General features: G+C 35.1%; 1 non-coding gene across 1 annotated transcript; it reads right to left on the bottom strand.

Moving 5' to 3' along the window:
* Positions 1 to 13,971: 13,971 nt before the first annotated feature.
* Positions 13,972 to 14,078, bottom strand: LOC120252438. Its single transcript, XR_005533968.1, has one exon. It is a non-coding gene; the product is annotated as a small nucleolar RNA R71 (small nucleolar RNA).
* Positions 14,079 to 16,131: the final 2,053 nt, after the last annotated feature.

Below are 16,131 nucleotides of genomic sequence, written 5' to 3'. Positions count from 1 at the left end.
CCTAATAGTATGTTTTATTATAGTAATATGACCTATTTTTATTCAAAAACATAATTCTATGTTTTCTTTTAGTAATGCCTCCTATTTTTCAATCAAAACCCTAATCCTATAATTTCTTATAGTGATGTCTCCTATTTTTTAATCAAGACCCTAATCCTATGTTTGTTTTTTCGGAATGCCTATCTTATGGTTTCTTTTCTGAATGTCTCTATCTTTCAATCAAAACACGAATCCTTTTTCTCAATCAAAATTCTAATCCTTTTTATTGTTTTCAGAATGCATGCAATATTTGAATTAAAACCCTAATTAAATCTTTTATTTTGGGAATCTATGCTAATTTTTAAACAAAACCCTAATCCTATATTTTTCTTTTCGTAATGGCTCCTATTTTGGAATAAATATCCTAATTCTTGGTTTTCTTTTTGGAATTTCTCATATTTTTTAATAAAACCCCGAACATATGTTTTCTTCTGCGAATATCTACTATTTTTCAATCAAAACCCTAATAATATGTTTTCTCTTCGAAATGTCTCTAATCTTTAAATCAAAACCTGAATCCTATGTTTTTCTTTCGAGATGTTCCATATTTTTCAATCTAAACTGTAATCCTTTCTTTTCTTTTTGGAATGTATTCTATTCTTGAAACAAAACCCTAATCTTACATTTTATTTTAGTAATATCTCATATTTTTTTAATCGAAACCCTAATTTTATGTTCTCTTTTGGTAATGTCTTCTATTTTTTATTCAAAATAATAATACTATGTTTTCTTTTATAATGTCTCATATTTTTCAATCAAAAACCTAATCTTATGTTTTCTTTTTGGAGTGACTGCTATTTTTAAATCAAAACACTAATTCTATGTTTTCTTTCATTAATGCCCCCTATTTTTTGTTTCGTAATAAAAAAATTAAATCCTATGGTTTATTATGGTAATGTCTTCTAATTGTTAATTAAAACCCTAAACTATGTTTTCTTTTATAAATGTCTCATATTTTATAATCAAAATCCTAATTCTATGTTTTTGATTGAAAAATAGGTGACATTCCGAAAATAAAACATGGGATAAGCATTTTCATTGAAAAATATGAGACATAATGTGACATTTAAAAAGAATAGGGAATGCCTTCAATTGAATAGCAGACATTCAAAAAAGGAGACATTACGAAAAGAAAACATAGGTTAGGGTTTTTATTCAAAAGTGATAAATTGGCGACATTAAGAAAAGAAAATATAGGATTCGACTTTTGTTTGCAAAATAGGAGACATTCCACTAAGAAAACATAGGATTAATGTTTTTGAATCAAAATATAGTAGGCATTCCAGAAGGAAAGCATAGGATAAGGTTTTTTATTGAAAAATATGACACATTACTATAAGAAAACATGGGATAAGAATTTTGATTAAAAAATAGCAGACATTCTGAAAAGAAAACATAAGATTAGGGTTTTGATTGAAATATAATAGGCATTTCAAAAAAAACCAATATGAGACATTAACAAAAGAAAACATACAACTAGAGTTTTGAATGAACAACAGGAGAGATTAAGGAAAAAATCATAGATTTTGGATTTTGATTTAAATTTAGTAGGGATTTTGAAAATAAAAACATAAGATTAAGGTTTTGATTGAAAAATAGGAGGCATTAGTATAAGAAAATGTAGGATTAGAGTTTTGAATGAAAAATAGGACACATTACTATAAGAAAACTTAGGCTTTGGGTTTTGATTAAAAAATATAAGACATTCCTAAAAGAAAACATAGGATTATGGTTTTTATTGAAAAATAAAAGACTTTCATAATCGATAACATGGGATTACAATTTTGATTTAAAAATAGAAGACATTACTACAAGAAAGCATAGGATTACGGTTTTGATTCAAAAATAGTAGACCAACCATAATGAAGACATAGGATTAGGGTTTTTTCTTAAAAATATGAGACATTTAAAAAAGAAAACATAGGATTAATGTTTGATTTAGAAAAAGTAGACATTACGTAAAGAAAATATACGATTATTCTTTTGAGATAGAAATAGAGACATCCTGATAAAGAAAACATATGATTCTGGTTTTGATTCAAAAATAGTAAACATTGCAAAAAAACCTTAGTATTATTGTCCTGATTCAAAAATAGTAAACATTCCAAAAAGAAAAAATAGGCCAGTGTTTGGATTGAAAAGTATGAGACATTTCTGAAAGAACCCGCAGGACAATGGTTTTGATTGAAAAATAAGAGACATTACTATAAGAAAACATAAGATTAGTATTTTGATTTACAAATAGTAGACATTACTAAAAGAAAAGAAAATATTAGGATTTTGGTTCAAAAGTAGGAGACATTACAAAAAGGAAACAAAGGATTAGGGTTTTGATTCTAAACTCAAAAATAAGAGAACATAGGATAAGTGTATTGATTAAAAAAAGTAGACATTCCCAAAAGAACACATAGAATTAGGGTTTTGATTCAAAACTATGAGTCATTCTGTAAGGAAAGCAAAGGATTAGTGTTTTTAATAAAAAAACACTAATCCTATGTTTTCCTTTCGGGAATAGCTCATATTACTGAACAAACCGCTAATCCTATGTTTTTCTTTTGAAAATGCCTCTATTTTTAATCAAAATTCTAATACTATATTTTCTTTTGTAAATGTCCAGTATTTTTTTCATTTTTAATCAAATCCCTAATCCTAGTTTCCTTATAGTAATGTTTGATTGAAAACTGACGAGTTCGAGGTTTATGATTGGAATGTCTCCTATTTTTAATCAAAACACTAATCTTATGTTTTCTTTTAGTAATGCCTCCTATTTTTGAATAAAATCATAATCATATGTATTCTTTTGGGAATATCTCCTATCTTTCAATCAAAATACGAATCTTATGTTTCCTTTTCTTAATGTCTATTATTTTTTAATCAAAACTTCTTATAGTAATGTATACTATTTTTCACTCAACATACTAATCATATGTTTTCTTTTCAGAATGTCTACTATTTTTTAATCAAACCAATAATCCAAAGTTTTCTTTTCGAAATGTCTCCTATTTTTCAATGGAAACCCTAATCCTATGTTTTATTCTGGGAATTCATCCTATTTTTTAATGAAAAGGCTAATCTTATGTTTTATTTTCGGAATGGCTCCCATTTTTTAACCAAAACAATAATCATGTGTTCTGTTTTCGTAATGTCTCATATGTTTTAATCAAAACCATAATCCTAATTTTTTTTAATGCCTCCTATCATTTAATCAAAACCCTAATTTTATATTTTCTTTCTGAAATGTCTGCTATTTTTCAATCAAACCCTAATCCTTTGTTTTCTCTTGGAAATGAACATTATTTTTCAATTTTAAATCAAAATCCTAATCCTATGTTTTCTTATAATAATGTCCCCTATTTTTCAATTAAAACCCTAATCCTATATTGTCTTTTCTAAATATCTCATATCTTTCAATCAAAACCTAAATCCTATGTTTTCTTATAGTTATATGTGCTATTTTTCATTCAAAACCATAATCATATTTTCCTTATAGTATTATCTCATATTTTTCAATCAAAACCCTATTCCTATTTTTTATTTTTGGAATGTCTACTTTCTTTTAATCAAAACCATAATTCTATGTTTTCATTTAGGAATGTGTTCTATCTTTCAAACAAAACCCGATCCTATTTTTCTTTTCTTAATTTATTCAATTTCTCAATTTTGAATCAAAACCCTAATCTATTTTTTCTTTTTCTTAATATCTCCTTTTTTTCAATAAAAAAACTAATCCTTTCTTTTCTCTTCAGAATATATGCTCTTTTTGAATCAAAACACTAATACTATGTTTTTCTTTTCGGAATGTGTCCTATTTTTCCATATTGAATCAAAACCCTAATTCTTTGTTTTCTTTATGGAATGTCTCATTTTTTTTAATTAAAATCCAAATCTTATGACAAAGCATACTATTATTGTTTTGATTCAAGAATAGCATACATTACCAAAATAAAACATAGGATTAGCGTTTTGATTCATAACTAATATATAGGGGACATTAAGAAATAAAACATAGTATTTGGGTTCTGATTTAAAATTGGAGACATTCTAAAAAGAAAATAGACGATTAGTGTTTTGATTAAAAATAGGAGACATTACAACACAAAATATATGATAAGGATTAGGATTTTTATTTAAAAAGTAGAGGCATTACGAAAAGAAAAGAAACAAATAGGATTTTAATTCAAATATCGTAGGCATTCCGAAAAGAAGTCATCTAATTAAGGTTTTTATTCAAAAATAGGAGTGATTCAAAAATAGCAAACATTCAAAAAAAAATATATAAGATTAGGATTTTGATTAAAAAATAGGAGGGATTCGGAAAAGAAAACTTAGGACTTGAATTCTTATTCAAAAATAGGAGGCATTACAAAAGAAAAACATAGGATTAGGGTTTTGATTCAAATACAGTAGGCATTCAAAAAGGAAAACCTAGGATTAGGGTTTTAATTGAAAAATATGAGACATTACTATAAGAAAACAAATGATTATGGTTTTGAATGAAAAATAGGAGACATTACTAAAAAAACATAGGATTAGGGTTTCCATTCAAAAATAGTAGACATTCCAAAAAGTAAACATAGTATTAGTGTTTTGATTGAAAGTATAAGACATTTGAAAAATAAACAATACAATTATTTTTTTGATTTAACAATAGCAAACATTCCCAAAAGAAAATATAAGATTTGGGTTTTGATTTAAAAATAGGAGGCATTAAAAAACAACTTAGGGTTAGTATTTTGATTGAAAAATATGAGACATTATGAAAAGAAAGCATACTATTATTGTTTTTGATTCGAGAATAGCGAGACATTACCAAAAAGAAAACATAGGATTAGGGTTTTCATTAAAAAATATTAGCCATTCCCAAAAAGAAAAATATAAGATTAGGATTTTGATTCAAAAGTGATAAATAGGAAACATTAAGAAAAGAAAACATAAGATTTGGGTTTTGTTAGCAAAATAGGACACATTTTGAAAAAAAAAATTGGAATTAGGGTTTTGATTGAAAAATATATATGAGATATTTTGAAAAAGAAAATATAGGATTATGGTTTTGATTCAAAAACTAGTGAGGCATTCCCAAAAGAAAACATATGATTATGGTTTTGATTCAAAAATTGGAGCAATTAATAAAAGAAAAGATAGGATTAAGGTTTTCATTAAAAGATAGGAGACATATATTTATTCTGAGAAGAAAGCATAGGATTAGGGTTTTGATTGAAAAATAGGAGACATTAGTGAGGATGAAGATGAAAATGGCGATGAAGATGGGGATGATAAAAACAATGTGGGCGATGAAGATGATGGAGATGAATATGAAGATGATGAAGAAATCTTGTGTTATATAGCTTGAAGTGGTTGATTTGCACAAATGCTTTAGTAAAATTTGGTGTATGGATGACCATAGTTGTGATTGCTTAATGTCATTTAGCAAAACTCGGCGTATTTGAAATGCATAGTTACCCTAGGAAACCTTGGTATGTTGAGAACCATAGATGCAACCTTGCTTTAAAGCACACAATGGAACCTCGGGATGTGGTGGTAGACATTAGAAATAATTCAGCATACTATAACTTGTAGGGATCACCTCGGGGCATTACCCTCTTATTATCGAATACTCAACCCTAGTCTACCCATTCTTTCCCTCTATTCTTTTTAGTTTTTGTTATGTTCTTGTTTAAAACCAACCTAATCTTTGTTTAACTAGAGATCAAAGGAAAATCGAGTACTTTGAGTTTCAGTCCCTGTAGTTCCACAATCCTATCCTTCCCAGAGTACCACTTTACTACTTGCTTGCAATTTGTACACTTGTGGAGAGCACATTAAGTTTTTGGCACCGTTGCTGGGGATTGGAAACTTTCAGGAAAGTTTTGAATCTGGTGATCTTGTTTGTTCATATCACTCTTTTCTTGTGAACATATGTCTTTCCCCTTTGTCCTTAATCATTCTTGTTGGCTTTGTTTTTAGTTTAATCATTTTATTCTCTCGAGCTTACTTTAACCTATATTTTTCATGTAGGCACCTTTGTCCTCATTGAAGAATTATTAACCACCTTAAGAAACTACCCTTGTTCACTGAATTGTCAAGATGGGGAGGCTAATGGCACGATGATTAGCATACCTTGGCAAGGTTGATATCAAATTTCCATGAGCATATGGTCCAATGGAATTGAGTTGAGTGCGTATAGAAATAAGTCCCTAGCAAGATGATCCAAGAATAGGAGGTAGAAGTCAACCACACAATGTCCATTTCAGATTGATCTTGGAAAAGTCCTCAAGATAAAGAAGAAACTCGAGTATTGTAATTTTTGGAGATGAGGAACTTAGCCGCTCGGCAAAAACAAGTGAGGAGATAACACGGACATAGATATTGGAGATAAATGGAGGAATATTATCACGGAGATTTCCAAATCAGAGTTGACCCCACTTTTTGAGATTGAGCTTAAGGAGTTACCTGCACACTTGGAGTATGCCTTCTTGGGGAAAGCTTCGTAGCTACCCATTATCATTTCTTCCACACTCTTGAGGCTCACCAAAAAGACAAGTTGTTTAAGATCTTTGCAAAAGCATAAAGAACGACCATCACTGGAGTATCTCGACATCAAAGGGATTAATCCATCTTTTTCCACACATTAAATTCTGATGGAGGATAACATCAAACCCAAGGTTCAACCTGAAAGGAGATTAAACCCGAGTATAATAGATGTAGTAATGAAGGAATTAAAGAAATTTCTAGATGTTGGGATAATATATCTGATTTTAGACAGTCCTTGGGTAAGTCAAGTCGAAGTGGTGCGTAAAAAGGGGGATATGACAGTGGTTTCAAATGAGCACAATGAATTGATCCCTACATTTATAGTATTTGGGTGGCAGTCGTGCATTAATTCTGGAGCTGAATGATGCAACTGCCAAAGATCATTTCCCATACCGTTTATCGATTAAATGTTGGAGCAGGTTGGAGCGTCATAATTATAAGCGATTTTTCGGATGGAATGTGCGGGTATCACATAAATTCCGTGGCATTTTCGAAGATCAAGAAAAACAACTATAACTATGCCCTTATGGTCCCTTAAAGCTTCTGGAAGAATACCATTTGTCTTGTGAAATGCATAGAAACTTTTTAGAGATGTATGATGTCAATTTTTGATAAGTTTATTAAAGACTTTATGGAAGTTTTCATGGATGACTTCTCGGTGTTCGGAGATTCTTTTGAAGGATGTTTGAAAAATCTTGAGTGAGTCCTTAAAAGGTGTGAAGAGACAAATCTAGTGTTGAATTGGGAGAAATATCATTTCATGGTAAGATAAGGGATTATGCTTGGACACAAAATTTCAGGTGAGTGAGTTGAAGTAGACATGGCCAAGCTTGACACAATTAGGAAACTTCCACCACCTAAGTTCGCAAAAGATGTCTGTAGCTTCCTTGGTCTGTGGGCTTCTATCAGAGGTTTATTCAAGACTTCTAAAAATTTTCTAAGCCTATGATGAAACTCTTGGAAAAGGACACACCGTTTGTGTTTAACTAGAAATGCCTCACTATTTTCCAAACTCTAAAGGAAAAGTTAGTCGGAGCACTCGATTGTGAAGCTTCCCGGAGTGGGATTGTTCCTTCAAACTCATGTGTGATGCAAGTAATTGGGCAGTTAGGGTGGTGCTAGGTCAAAGACACAATAAACAATTCCATCCAATTTACTATGAGAGTAAAACTTTAATGCTAGCTCAGGGAAACTACAATACTACTAAAAAGGAATTGTTGGCTATCATCTATGCTTTTAATAAGTTTAGGTCCTACCTATAGTGTTTTTCCAAGGTCATAGTGTATCTGAGATCTTCTCGCAACAAGATACCTTCACTGCCAAGGCGATGTGAAACCTCGTTTGATTGTATGGATACTCCTCCACAAGAATTTGATGCGGAGATTTGGGAGAAGAAAGAGTCGAGGAACTTGGTGGCCCACCACCTATCATGCGACAGCATATAGATGGAAACATTACGCGATCGCAAAGAATCAATGATGTTTTTCTTGAAGAACATCTCTATTTGGTCCAAAAGAAACCTACTCAAAATGACAAACACTGTTGGTTTACTGATATTGACAACAACTTGGTGGGGTGAATTATTCCATCATAGTTCTCGTAGCAACAATAAAAAAATTCCTATCCGACGTCCAATTTTATTTTTGGGAGAACCCTTTCTTGTATATCGCATGATGACTCGGTAGTGCCGCCATTGTGATTCACATGCGGAGGGATGGAAAATCACGGAACACGATGTCAGAGGGAATAGTGGGAGGTTATTATAGTGCAAACCGCATAGCTAAGTAGGTTTTGGAGGCTAGTTTCTTTTGGCCGATACTATTATGGATGCTCAAAAATTTGTCGGATCATGTGATTAATGCGGAGGGTGGGAACCTATCGAACTTGATGAGTATGAAACAAACCCCTATGTAGCAGTGTAAACTATTTGATGTGTGGAGGATTGATTTCATGGGACCTTTTCGAACTCAAATGGAAACAAATATGTGCTAGTAGCGATGGACGACGATGTCAAAATGGGAAGAAAGCCTGAGGCTCTTTCTTCAAATGATGCAAAGAGTGGTAGTCAAAAATTACAGAAAAAGCTATTCTCCAAGTTTGGTACCCCAGAGCAATTATCAATGATGAGGACACACTTTTTGCAACACTTTTCAGTTACAAAGGTAAGAAAGAAGTATGAGTGTCAACCAACGTGTTGCCACCACTTATCTACCCCAAAATGAGTGGTTAAGTTGAAGTCACATCTGAGGAAATAATGAAATTATTGAAAAACTGCTTCATCATAATAGGGGTGATTGATGTGAATGAATGGTTGGATGGCGCTCTTTGGGCCCTCAGAATAGCATATAAAACTTCCATAGGGCACACACCACATCGGTTGGTTTCTGATGAGGCATGCCATTTTACCGTCCGAACTTGAGCACTAAGCGTATTGGGCAATTAAATTGGTGAATTTGGAATTGGGAGGTACATAAACAAATAGAAATATTAATTGAATGAGCTGGAGGGGCATATATTCAATGCTTATGAGAATCCATTGTTATTCAAGGAGAAAACGAGACGAATTCATGATGACCACCTCAGGAAAGATAAGCAATTTCAGGTCAGAGAGCAAGTTCTCCTTTTGAATTCAAGGTTGAAGCTTTTTCCCGAAAAGCTGAAATACCGCTGGTCAGGACCATGCTTGATCATGGAGACATTTCCTCATGGTGCAGTTGAGATCTCTCAGCCCACTAAAGGAACTTTCAGTTTCAATGGGCATCAATTGAAGCATTATACGATAAGAGAGGACATTCCTTCTCTTACAATGGACAGTGTGTTCTTCCTTCATGATTCCCCTGCTAGTGATGTAAAACAAGTGCTTCTTGGGAGGCAACCCAAGTTGTTTTGTTTCCTTTTGTTTGTGTCCTTTTGTTTTGGTTTTTCTTCTTCGTATTTTGCTTATTTTTTGCTGCGGCTTGCTTTAATCAATGTCTCTCGAAGGTGTTTTCCTATGCATTTGATGTTTCGGCAATGCTCTTTCTTATCTCATGTGGCCAAATCTTTTATTTTGGAGGAAGAAAACAACTTTCCTGGAATTTTCTAGCTGTGCACGGGTTTGGCACGCCCATGTGTGGGCTAGTGATTTTCATTGGCTTCCATTTTGTAAAACTCAGGGAGAACACGGGCCGGACACAATCATGCAAAGAAGGGGCGCACGGTGCTCTTGCTAATTACACGATCGTGGTTTCCCCTTTTGAGCTCTTGGGAAATTTTTCCAAAGATTTTTCATGAGGAGAGAAACACCCTCGACATGATCGTGTGTGCCACGATAACCCTAAGCGTGATCATGTTATGTGTGTGTCTACGTACGTGACTTGTCGACTAACCTTGTTCTTCTTCGAAAACCTATTCAACACGTTCTTCAAAAACCTATTCAACACCAGTCGTCCTTTTTCACTAATTATTCCCAACCATTTGATAAGTGCTTGAGTAGACATATTTCTCTATATGTTTTACATGCTTTGAGCATCATTTTTAGCATAGTTTATGTCTCATATAGTGTATTTGGTGTTCTTTTGTGCAATTAGGTCGCAAATGCTTTAAAGGAATAAAAAGAAGCAAAAATAGGTTATAAAGACACATTTTTGGAATTCTTGTGCAACCTAAAGATCAAGATATAGGAGGAGCTCATGTACGTGGAGTCGTGTGCCAACTTCGAAGAGGATTTAAGGCAATTTGCTAGTTAGAAGGGCACAAAAGCAATCACATCTCCATGTCCCTACTCTATGTGAAGAATGCAAGACCTTCCAAATGATGATTCAACGAAAAAAAGTCTTATAACATACCACGTAGCGTGTGCCCGACCATGTAGCCTCAAGAGAAGAGTATGCGAGCAGTGTTTACTGTAGCGTGTTGTAGCAAAACACTAATCACGTGACCGCGTGGAAATTCCAATCGGTCATGTCGGAATTTCTGTAGCTCACGTGAGCGTGTGAAATCTTACACATGGAGCACATGGCAGTCGTGGTTTATACTTATAAATAGCCCTTTTGCCCTATTTGTTGGAGACTTTTTGCTAGCGTTCGAAGGGCAAAGTGGCTAGGGTTTCAAAAGGAGGACTTTTGCGAATTTGATGGGCGTTCTTCACCAACTTTGATAGATCTTTCCTCCATCACAGCATCAAGGGGGCCTTCAACAACCTAGCTTTAGAGAAGAATCCTTCAAGATATTGAAAGACCCATTAACGCCATCATTACAAATTCTAAGGTGTTTTCCTCTAGGGTTTACTTTGCTTTTTATTGCATTATACTTTGCTTTGTAATTTGACCCATGGAGGGCTAAACCCTACTAGGTATTTGGGCATGTGAACCCTAGGATCTTATCTTTTGTACTGACTTACTTTATGTTTTCCATTAATTACAAGTTTATTCGAGTTTTAATCTTGTTTTATCATTACTTTCATTTCATATTGATCTTTTTGGTTGATTGTTAATGCATGATTTGTTGGCTTGGTGAGAGAGAAGTTTCCATTAGGGTTAGAACTCCAAGATTAAAGAGGATTGAGAGGGTGAGTCATGAGATAGTGGAGTGTACCTTTCCCTTATGACGAGTGCTTCCTATCTCCATATTCCATAGACTTTGTGCAACCACATTTGGTTTGAGATTTGAGATTGACAGATTTCACTGCAGGGACCTTGTAGGGGTCTGGGATCTTTCTCCTAGAAGTAGGGTTATGTCTATATTTAGCAATTATTGCACTTCTAGGTATCTCTAGAGCTTATTATGGTCATATATGGTGTGAGGTGTTGAGATTGATTTATTTCTCCACTGGGACCTAATAGGGGACTAGTATCGGTGGCGTGGAGGAAGGGATCGATTATCCTGGATTGCCTCTACTCATCTAACTTGGTTTAGGAGCATTTAGCAAGTCTTGCACTTCATGTTTAGAACCTAGGAAGAGCATTAGCCGGGTACCTCATCTTTATTAATTGAGACCAATCTTGATTTCTATTTTCCCTTTGCTTGCTTGCGATATTCTTATTCTTGCAATTAAGTTCATTTCATCACAATCATGACTCTGACTAGATAACTGAGAAGTTGTTATTACTAATACTTCTATTTCTTATGGATTCGAGTAAGCATCTCACCGGGTATTTTATTACTTCGATCCCCGTGCACTTGCGGTAAAAGCCTATAAGTTAGCTTCACAATTTATCGACCATCATCACTCTTTCTCCTCTTCTTGTGCGCTCTCTCTTCCTACACCGGTAAGCCACCAACTATCATTTTAGTGTTGTTGTGAAGTTCTAGCTGGTCTTACCCGTGGTTCATCAGTAATTTGGTTTTCCCATCCTCGATTTTGTTGATTTGATATAATTTTCTGTCAGATTTTTGAGATAAAGCTTTTTCAAATCTTCGCAGATAATGATCAAGCTTTTTGGAAAAGCACGATCATGCCCTTGACCAGAGCATAGTCTGAGTGCTCTTAGGACCATCATGTTTATCCTGCATTAATACATAACTAAACTAATTCATTCCATTTCCTGTTGCAGACAATGCCAAGGAATCGAACACCAACACGGTCGGGTCAGAGCCAGTCTCTGACACACCTAACAGTACTGATTCATCACGAATGTTATACTCAGCTATTTGAGCATGAATTTGGGACCCTTCGCACCATTGATTAGGAAGCGTTGCACAGAGTCAGATTAAGAGATGAGGGTGACCAATTACTGGCTATGAGAGCCTCGCACAAGGTACTCACCATCAATGAACCAGCCTACCATGAATTAACGTTTGAATTCCTTGCCACATACGAGCGACTTCTAGGGTAGGATGTCTGGGATGAATCTTATACCATTCGATTCCAACTCTTGTAAACCCTAGAATGATATTGTTTCTTTGACCTCTTATTATGCTTTCTTTAATTGATGATATTGTTTCTTTGACCTCTTATTATGCTTGTAAACCATAGGATGATATTGTTTCTTTGAACTCTTATTAGGCTTTCTTTAATTGATGTTTTAATTGAGTTTCAATCTTGAATGCTTGTTGAGTTGATTTTTCCTTAGAGTGACACTAGGGGAGAGAATCTATTTTGGTAATCCTTGTGGACGAGTGACAAACAATAAGAGTTAGACAATGCCCTCTGGTATGATTTATCCTACCTCCACATTCCAAGAGTTTTTTGCGGTTAAAATAGAGTGAAGTCCTAAGAGATGAACTCCACTTGGCTTAGTTACGCAAGCAACAAAGTGAAGGGTTAGATCTATTTTAGGGAATAGGGTTTATCACTTGGGATCCCTATAGCCTAAAGTAACACAGCAAAGTGTGAGGTGTCGAGACTGAGAGATTTCTCCACCTAGGCATAGTGTACAGTTTCTATCGGTTGACCTTAAGTTTTGGGGCTGTATGTTTACAGAAACATAATGATTGGACATTAGTTAGGAAACATAATGATTGGCCTTGCACTTGAAACAATAGTCCTAGGGTGAGCAATGTTCGGGAGTCCCATTTATCTTCGATTGCCTCTCCTATCTTTTATTTGCGCCTCCTTCTTCTTTTCTTATTTCTATTTGCATTTATTCTTATGCACATCAATATTGATTCATTTTCATTCTAGTTAAATAGCAATCTTTGTGTTTCTAATCACTACTCTACTCCTTATGGATTCGACTACCCACTCACCAGGTTATTATTACTTCGACAAACCCGTGCACTTGCGGTAGACACGCAAAAGGGCATTGTCAAGTTTTTGGTACCATTGCCAAGGAATAGGTGTTTTAGAAGCACTTTGCACTTTGCTACTTTATCTATTCACCATTTATTCCATTTCACACTTTCTTATTCTTCCATCATTTTGTTTTGTTTTTTTTTCTTTGGTTGCACCTCCAGGTTATAACCCGAGGGAACCCTTCGACATTAGTTGAAGGTGATCTTGAGCTTGAACCAACACTTCATAGAAGGGGTAAAGAACCTGTGCAAGAATAGAAAAATCAAGATGAGGTAGATGGTGAAGGGTTAGTTAATATGGTAGAACAAAATAAACAGTAGAGGAAGCTATTAGATTATGCCAGACCCGTAGTTATGGGCACACAGTCTAGTATTGTGCGGCCACCGATTACAACTCAGAACTTTGAGCTAAAGCCAGTATTCATCCAAATTTTACAATAGTCGGCATAGTTTAATGGTTTGATGAATGAGGATCCAATTAATCACATAGAGAACTTCTTGGAAGTGTGCGACATGCTCAATATTAATGGTGTTACGGATGATGCTATCAAGATGAGGGCCTTCCCATTTTCCTTGAAAGGGAGAACTAAGAAATGGCTACATTCATTACCTAGAGCATTGATCAATACATGGGAGGACATGATGGAAGCTTTCTTTGCTTGATATTTCCCTCTCAGAAAATCCACGAAACTTAGGAATGAAATATCCTCTTTTATACAAACGGAATTGGAGTCTCTATTTGAGACATGGGATAGGTTCAAGGAGTTCCTGTGGAAATGTCCTCAACATGGGTTCCCTGAGTGGATGATCATTCAGACTTTTTATAATGGTTTAAACCCAAGCATGAAGCAGTTGCTTCATGCTACAGCAGGAGGTATCTTAGGGAGCAATAATCTGAAAGAAGGCTGGCATCTCATTGAGGAAATGGCTATGAATAGTTATCAGTGGAACACATGGGACAAAAGAAGGTAGCCGGACTTCCTGAGATTGACTCAGTTACTTCATTGGTGGCCCAAGTAGAGTTATTGAGCAAGAAGTTAGACACTCTAACTTCTAATAGTTTGGCGGCTATGACTAGTTACACAGGGTGTAGGGGAGGACATGCCCCATCTGATTGCCTGATTCTACTTGTGGTACATCCTTGGTAGAACAAGTAAATTTTGTGGATAATGCAATGAGTAATGAAGGTAATCCATATAGCAACACCTACAATCCGGGTTGGAGGAGCAATCCGAATCTTTCATGGAGTAATCGAGGGCAATAAAAGATAATGGCATCACCCAGTTTCCAACAATAAGAACAAGCTCTGAACATGGAGAACGAAGTTCCAGGGTTGGAAAACTGGATCACTGATCTAGAGAAGGCTTTAACCAAGTTCATTCAATCATCGGACACTAGATTTCAATCAATTGAAACCACATTTCGCAACCACAACGCATTATTGCACAACTTGGAGAGTCATGTGAGGCAAATTACGAAGTCGTTATCGGAGAGACCTCAAGGAAGCTTGCCTATTAACACCAAAAGCAATCCGAGGGAACATGTGAAAGTGATAACTTTGAGAAGTGGTCGTGGGGTTGAGTGTAGGCTTCCGACTTAGAAGACCAATGTTAAAGCACCCGAGGTCATGGAGGTTGAGAAGAGAACAAAAGGAAAAGAGGTGGTACCTCCACCTTATAAGCCAATAATCCTTTATCCTTCAAGGTTGATGAATGACCAAAATGATGAGCAATACAAGATGTTCTTGGGGTTATTCAAACAGTTGCACATAAACATTCCTTTTGTGGAGGCATTGTCTCAAATGCCATGGTATGTAATGTTTCTCAATGACCTTATGACCAACAAGAGGGAGTTAGAGGAGAGTGCATCTATGATCTTAGATGATTCATGTTTGATAGTGTTGTAAAAGAATATACCGAACAAGAAGAAGGACACTGGAAGCTTCATCATTCTGTGCAACATTGGTAACATGGGTGAAGAAAAGGTATTGGCAGACTCAGGGGCTCGTATCAACGTGATGCCTTACACCTTCTTTCAAAAGCTAGGCTTGGGAGAGCCTAGGCTCACTCAGATGACGTTACAATTGGCGGACAGAAAGGTTAGACATCTGAGGGGCATCATTGAAGAGGTATTTGTGAAGGTTGACAAGTACATATTTCCTGTAGACTTCATAGTGTTAGATGTTGATGAGGATGTCGACATTCCTTTGATACTTGGAAGGTCATCTTGCGCACTTCCAAAGCCCTTATCGACATGGACGGTGGGGAGTTAACTTTATGAGTTGGGGATGACAAGCTTACATATCGCCTCACCAAAGCCTTGAGACATTCTGTAGACTTTGATGATACTCTTTACTTTCTTGACACTACCGATGAACTAATAGAAGAATATGTGAAGGAAATGATTAATCCGGACCCATATGAAGGTGTGGTAGATCAAGAAGTGGAGAATAAAGACATCTTGGTGCTTAGTCTAGAGGACAAAATATAACCTAGCCCGGGTATCATGAAGAAGATGCTCCAAAAGATGAAGTGTGCAAGGAGACGTCACAAGAAATGCCCCAAGGCTAATGGGGATAAGCAAGAATGGAGTAAGGGTGACGAACCCTTGTGCGGTAACAAACTTGATAACTCCCACTCTATCTTAAAAAGACTATGTTCATCATGCTTTCAAGTCATGGATAAGAGGGAAACCTTTATCTATGAGCCCTCATAAGGTAAGGTCAGGTATGTCAAGCTATGTGACGTTTAACAAGCACTTCTTGGGAGACAACCCAAGTCTTTACTATTTTTCTAGGTTTTAGTTAGTGTTTGCATGAATAAGAGCTTGAGTGTTGCTGTCTTAATC

The sequence above is a fragment of the Dioscorea cayenensis genome, chromosome 20 (genome assembly GCF_009730915.1).
Source record: "Dioscorea cayenensis subsp. rotundata cultivar TDr96_F1 chromosome 20, TDr96_F1_v2_PseudoChromosome.rev07_lg8_w22 25.fasta, whole genome shotgun sequence".
Taxonomy (NCBI): Eukaryota; Viridiplantae; Streptophyta; class Magnoliopsida; order Dioscoreales; family Dioscoreaceae; genus Dioscorea; species Dioscorea cayenensis.
Note: the sequence above shows the minus strand (reverse complement) of the source record. Positions and strands in the feature narration are given on the sequence as shown.